This window comes from Lycium barbarum, chromosome 12, assembly GCF_019175385.1.
Source record: "Lycium barbarum isolate Lr01 chromosome 12, ASM1917538v2, whole genome shotgun sequence".
NCBI classification, from domain to species: domain Eukaryota; kingdom Viridiplantae; phylum Streptophyta; class Magnoliopsida; order Solanales; family Solanaceae; genus Lycium; species Lycium barbarum.
Window position 1 is genome coordinate 11,934,774 of NC_083348.1, and position 6,301 is coordinate 11,941,074.

The window sequence follows — 6,301 nt, forward strand, 5'->3', positions numbered from 1 at the left end:
ATGATATAGAATGCTAACATCATAATCTTCAACAACTCCAACTATCGCCTTTGTCGTAAACTCAACTCTTTCTGCTTGAAAATATACTAAAGACTCTTATGATCTGTATAAATATCAACGTGAACACCATACAAATAATACCTCCATATCTTCAGTGCATGAATCACAACGGCTAACTCTAGATCATGGGTTGGATAGTTTTTCTCGTGTTTCCGTAACTGCCTTAAAGCATAAGCAATAGCTTTACCATACTGCATCAACACATAACCTAACCCCACGCCTGAAGCATCACAATAAATAATATAGCCCTCCGATCCTTTTGGAAGTGTTAGAACCAGGGCCGAAGTCAATTTATCCTTCAGTTCCTGAAAACTGGGCTCACAAGCATCCGCCCATTGAAATTTAGCTAATTTCTGAGTCAGCTTCGTCAATGGTGCAGAAATAGAAGAAAAGCCCTCTATGAATCTTCTGTAATAACCTGCCAAGCCCAGAAAATTACGAACCTCCGTAGGTGTTGTAGGTCTTGGCCAAGTTTTTACAACTTCAATCTTATAGCATCCACCCGAATGCCATCAGCTGAAATAATAGGCCCCAGAAAAGTCATAGAATTCAACCAAAACTCACATTTTGAGAATTTTGCATATATCTTCCGAGCCTGCAGAACTCTAAGGATTGCACGTAAATGATCTGCATGTTCTACCGCAGATAGAGAATATACTGGGATATCATCAATAAATACAATCACAAACATATCTAGGAAAAGCCTGAGCACACTGTTCATCAAATCCATGAATACCGCCGGTGCATTAGTCAACCCGAACGACATTACCCGAAATTCAAAATGACCATACTTGATCCTGAAGGCCATCTTTGGAATGTCCTTTTCTCTAAATCTCACCTAGTGATACCCGAATCTTAAATCTATTTTCGAGAACCATTTGGCACCCTGTAGCTGATCAAGTAAATCATCGATTCTTGGGAGGGGATATTTGTTCTTTATTGTCACCTTATTTAGCTGTCTGTAATCAATACAGATCCGCAAGGAACCATCTTTCTTTCTTTCTTACAAACAATATAGGTGCTCCTTGATGTGCAGTGAAATTATGGCACATTCAATGCTTTTTGGCTATAAGTTTTACTTGTTTTTGAGCAAGTCATGGTATTTTTGATGTGTTTGTGATATGTTGCAGGTATTTAACGTATTTTGGGAGCAAGTCGTGGAAAATGGGTTAAAAAGAGGTTCAAAGAAAGAAAAATAACTGAAGCTTGACTTGTACGGAGAAACATACGGACCGTATAATATTTACGGTCCGTCAATACTACTGTATATGCATAACAGAAAGGCCTCAGACCTGAAGGAGGAAGTCAAGCAGAAGTACGGACCGTACATTATTTACAGTCCGTAAATCCCACCGTAGATTGGTTCCAGTGAAGTCTCAAAGGGAAGAAGATTTTACGGACCAGTTGCACGGACCGTATAATATTTACGGTCCGTAAAATTGGAAAGTATATCTGGCGACTGAAGAAGATTATACGGAGACCATTAACCCATTCTACGGACCGTATCATATTTACAGTCCGTACATTGGTCCGTCGGGGGGCAATTTTGTCAAACGTATTTTGTACGATTTAGACTCTTATAAATACCTGATGTAGGTTTCTTGTAGGCTACAATTCACCAGATTTCAGTTTTATTTCCTTAGTACTAAATACTCATAGTTTTTGAAGCTTTTGGGGATTACAAACACTTGCAATTAGTTTCCCTTCAATTCCAAGCAATCATTCGTAAGCATTATGATCTCAATTATTTCTTATTGTTTTTCTTCTTCTATGAGTAGCTAAATTTCCTTACTAGTTTTGTGAACCCAATGATGGATGTTTTGTGATTGATATACATACAATGGATTATTAGAGCTTATTTATTCTTCATTCTTCATTCATAATTAATGGTTGCAAACATTGATTAATGTCATAAATCTTGATTTGTTTGGGAAAACAATTAGGGTTGGTAAGAATAAATAACAAGAACTCAAATCTTTAAACTTTGTTTAATAAATTCACATAGGAATAAGACGAATTTACTAGGCATAATTAATCGTTCTTCATAGTTACTTTCTTATATTTGGGAAAATCATAGAAAGAGATAGTCTTTATTTACTGGGAAATAATAGAGATTCATATAGAGGTTAAGTGCATTCATATAATGATCCATTAGAAGTACATCAAGATCAATACCCATGATCATACACCTTATCTAGCGGGGACACAACCTTGCTTTCTTTTACCATAAATTGCAATCCAAAGCAATTAGTTAGCTATTAGTCAATAACAACCAACTTTTACAAACATCATCGGATTAAGACATTAGACCTAAATTAAGCATTCTACGAGTTTAGTAACCTTTTCACACCATATTCCCTGTGGGATTCGACCCCAACCTTGTTGGGTTACTATATTTGACATCGTCCGCTTTATGCTAATTAAAGGTGTAATTTGAGCATATCAAATTTTGGCGCCATTGCCGGGGAATACGGTTTTGAAATTACTAAATAGTATTTTCTTTGATTGAAGGCTTTTGCTTATTCCATCACACCTTGTTTTCTATTCCTTGTAAACCAGGTGAACATGAATAAGAATCAGCAAAATCAACGTGCTGGTAACTAAGGGGGTCGATTGAATAATCAGGCGAATGAATCATATGACGAGAATGTTTTCGCTGATCTTGTTCCTGAGGAGGACTATGCATTTGCTATTTTTCATCCTCAAGTTGGAGCTACAAGCGTCAAAATTGACTCCTCTCTATACCTTTTGTTGAAGCTTGAGGGCTACTTTCGGAACTCTACCGATAATGACCCTCAACATCATTTGCAGAATTTTGTGGATGCGTGTGCTAATCACATCCAAAACAACATTTCACAAGATGCTATTCAGCTGAGAACTATCAAATATTCCTTAACTGGAGATGCAAGAGCATGGTTCGAGAAGTTGCCCCAGAATTTTATTACTACTGGGCAGAGATGGTGGCAGTCTTTCTCAAGAAGTGGTACCCTCCTAGCAAGAAGGCTGAGATTCGTGACAAGATCTATGAATTTAAGCAGCAACTCGGAGAACAATTATATGAAGCTTGGGAGAGATTTAAGGAGTATTTGTAGAAAATTCCAAATCATGGTTTTCCGAAGAACATATTAATGGAGAAGTTCTATCGAGGGCTAGATCCAGTGACACAATTAATTGCGAACAATGCAGCTGCTGGTTGTTTTATGAATAAATCTTACCGCAGAGTGACCAACATACTTGATAGGCTGACGACGCACAATCAGGCTTGGCACTCAAAAATGCTGATATTGTGCCTTATAGTGGTGTCATAATCCAGAATATGGTGAAGGAGAATCATGATACCCAGTAGACATTGGTTGAGCTTGCATGGAATATTTCCTTGCTAACCAAGAAGTTTGATGATACCCAAATCAAGAAGGTAAATATTTGCGAAGATGAGTTAGGTATGCAGAAAGGGATGTACCCGGTCCAAGAGGGTCCATTCCACGAGGGACCTCCTGGGCCGGTTGAAGATGCAAACTATGTGAACAATTCTCAGGGGGATTATCAAAGACAGAACTACCAAGGTGGTTACCAGAATCAGAATCAATGGAGACCTCAGCAGGGTCAAGGTGCTTATAACAACAATAACTCGGGGAACTACAGTAATAACTATGGTGGTACGAACCAAAGGAGCTACAACAACAACAACAATTTTGGGAACAAGAGTTCCAATCTTTATATACTACCGAAGGGGCAATAAACAGTGCAAGGTAGGTCGAGGGTTGAAGCAATGCTTGAGAAGGTTCTGGCTAATTAATCAAAGTCTAAAAGAACATTATCTGGGCTAGTAGAGATAGTGGTTTCCCATACAATAACTATTTAGAAGCTCGAGTCATAGATGCGTGATATTTCTAGAGAGCAACACCCTCCTAAAAAGGGAGGACTTCCCAGTGACACGATTCTAAATTCGAAGAATGAGGGAGGTGGTGTAGACCGGGTGTTTTCCATTAGTACTCAGAGTGGTAAAATACTCCAAGGTGCTGAAAAGAAGGTTGTTGAGCTCGAGCCGATTGATAAAGATGAAGAGGTGCAGTTTGAAGCACCAATTATTGTTGATGAGAATCTGACTGATGAGAAGGTTACTGATATCCCAGAGATTTTGAAGGAGGCTGATGACAAGAGCAAGAAAACTGTGAAAGGGGCTCTCCACCCTTTGACTTAACTTTTCAAATCTAAACCTCCCTTTCCTCAGAGGTTAGTAAAGAAGAAAGAAGATGCTAAGTTCGAAAATTTTTATGATCGGCTGAAGCAGTTATCTCTAAATTTTTCCTTTTTGGAAGCTTTCAAGGAGATGCTCGGTTTTGCTAAATATTTAAAGGACCTGCTGACCAAGAATAAAATGGTGCAACATGAAACTGTGAGTTTGACTCACACTGTGAGTTCCATCATTTCAACAACTACTATCCAGAAGAAAGGCAATCCTGGGGCGTTCACCATTCCTTGTTCTGTTGGGTACCATGATTTTGCTCGTGCGTTGTGTGATAATTGGGTGAGTATTAATTTGATGTCACTTGCTATATACAAGCAATCAGGTTTGGGGATGCCAAGGCCAACTACTATGAGGTTACAGATGGCTGATAGATCTATTAAGAGGCCTGTTGGCGTGTTTGATGATGTTCTTGTGTGGGTTGGTAAATTTATGTTGCCCGCAGAGTTTGTGATTCTTAACTATGTTATTGATTGGGACATTCCTATTATTCTGGGGAGACCTTTTCTAGCTACGGGGAGAGCTCTGATGGATTCGGAGAAGAATGAGATCAAGTTCTAAGTTAATGATGACGAGGTTACTTTTTAGGCAAGTAAGGGGATGAAGTTACCAAGTGCCTAAGAGAGCATTTCGGTGATTGATTCTTTTGATGTTATTGATGAAGCGGTGGAGTTCAAGATGGAAGAAGAAAGTTTGGGTGATGCTCTGGCTAGTATTCTTGTAAACTTTGATGCTGAAGACAGGGAGGGTTATGTGGAGACGGTTAATTCGCTTGTTGGGTTGGGTTCATATTCTTACCACCCAAAGAAGTTGAATCTTGATCTGGAAAATAGAACAACTCCTCCAGCAAAGCCTTCGATCATTGAACCACCGAAGTTAGAGCTTAAGCAGCTCCCATCACACTTGAAGTACGAGTGTTATACTTCAAAAATTTCATGTCGTTGTGTTGTAAATAGAATAACGCGAACTTAAGGTGAACATGAAGTTCTTATTGTTGACACCTAATTTTGTCCCGCCTCTCCTCCAAAATATCTGTTTACGCTTATCATTATTATTATTATTGTTATTACTATTGTTGTTGTTATTATTATTATTATTATTATTATTATTATTATTATTATTATTATTATTATTATTATTATTATTATTATTATTATTATTATTATTATTATTATTATTATTATTATTTTTGTTATTATTATTATTGTTACCAGTATTATTATAATTTGCATTATAATCATTTCGACATTTTTACCACCTTATGCACACACATCACATTTATTTTGCGCAGTTAAAAAATAGCGTTTATTTACTGATATTATTGCACGACTATTACGACGTCATTTAATTTTATTTTTATCCGAGCATTAATAGATACATACTTTTATATTAAATAATATTTAGGCACCCGTTAATGTATAATTAATTGAAAAAGGGGATTTTATTTAATTTAGACCCAAAGCTGAGCCCAATTAGCCAAACATTTTGGACCAGCCCATTTTTAATTCGCCCAGCCCTATACCCGTCATCTGACCCGACCCGACCGGCCCATCTCACATTTTATTCCCTCAACCTAAATCAACCCTAACAGATTCGCCTCCCACACCCTTCTCTCTCTTCCCGCTCCTCTCTCTCCTCACTCCATCTCTCTCTTCGTCGACAGAAACAGTGATTTCACAGACGTCTTTCGATTCCCCCAGGTCTTGCATGGACATTTCGGGGAAAGAGAGTTAACGACCCGTCCTTTCCCCGTCAGATAACAGCTTAGGGTAAGTCATCGTCTTCCTCTTTCGTCTGTTTTGATCTGAACGTTTTTAATGGATTTTGGCCCTTTGCGAGTTCAAATCCATCCCTTTTATCAGTCCCTTTTCATTTTTGGGTACGAAGTTTTTATGAATTTTTGTCCGTTTCTTTCTTTTCGGGACTGGGTGTTTGAAATACGAACGTTTGATTTGGGGTAGAGGTTTTGACCTAAAGATCCCGCCTAAAATCGAA

General features: G+C 38.0%; 1 non-coding gene across 1 annotated transcript; it reads right to left on the bottom strand.

Moving 5' to 3' along the window:
- Nucleotides 1–3,066: 3,066 nt before the first annotated feature.
- LOC132625307 (small nucleolar RNA R71) lies at nucleotides 3,067–3,172 on the bottom strand. Its single transcript, XR_009576743.1, has one exon. It is a non-coding gene; the product is annotated as a small nucleolar RNA R71 (small nucleolar RNA).
- Between the last annotated feature and the right edge of the window lie 3,129 nt (nucleotides 3,173–6,301).